Here is a 940-nt window from a genome sequence, read left to right as displayed (position 1 = left end):
TTACTAATTTACAGATTCTTTCCTTCACGTAAAGCTTTTGTTTACACATTCATCAGGAATATTCAAGTCCTTGTTACGAGGGGAAGTCCATATAATATCATGAAGCTATTCTCTCTCTTATGAACGACCGCAAACAATGCCCAAACTTTCGAGGAACCAGATTTTTTCATCTTTCATTCTTTTTATTAGGAAGCAAATTGATTTTTCAAAAGCGACCTTGACCTTAGCGTTCACAAAATGTGAACTCACGCGCTACCTTTGGCCTACATTCTTGTGTAAAGCCTGATAATATAGTTTAACAGCAGCACATTCCTTCTAATCGGCCAATGCGTGATGTAAATGCATTACACATTAGGAACATTCCTCGCTCTCGTTACCCCTACTCTTAGCTCTTTCTTTTCCTCCCTAGAAATTACCTATGGCACTTCAACACCAACAAAAGAATCACACGTGATGTCGGCAGATGACTGACAAAATATTTGATAAAAGAGGACACACTCTCCTCCGTTCATTTCATGAGTAGCGACATGTTACTTATCTGAAAACATGTCTACAAAACTGAACAATCAATATTTTGATGGCACTGCTATGATGCAATGAGCATGCTTTTCTTAGAAGTGCGCGCGTTCGTGCGAATCAATGCATCGGATATCAAAATTATGTTGTGGAAGGATTATACTTAAATAAGCAAATTTGAATGCACCTTTAGGCAAAAATGTTAATAGAATGTAATTCATCCTACCCTGTAGCTCATAACGCGATTGCAGTATAAACATTCTAGATCTTTATAAAGGCTAATGTTATTATTTCCAATCAAATAAACATTCCCACATAAACAATATAATATGAAAATACAATAAAAATACTTACAATTCACGATGGCGCAGCCGTTGGTTCTCACTTAGCCTGGAATGAAAATCACTATTAAGAAATGATACAG

Source organism: Penaeus monodon, chromosome 19, assembly GCF_015228065.2.
Source record: "Penaeus monodon isolate SGIC_2016 chromosome 19, NSTDA_Pmon_1, whole genome shotgun sequence".
Lineage (NCBI taxonomy): Eukaryota > Metazoa > Arthropoda > Malacostraca > Decapoda > Penaeidae > Penaeus > Penaeus monodon.
This window is presented reverse-complemented; position numbering follows the sequence as displayed.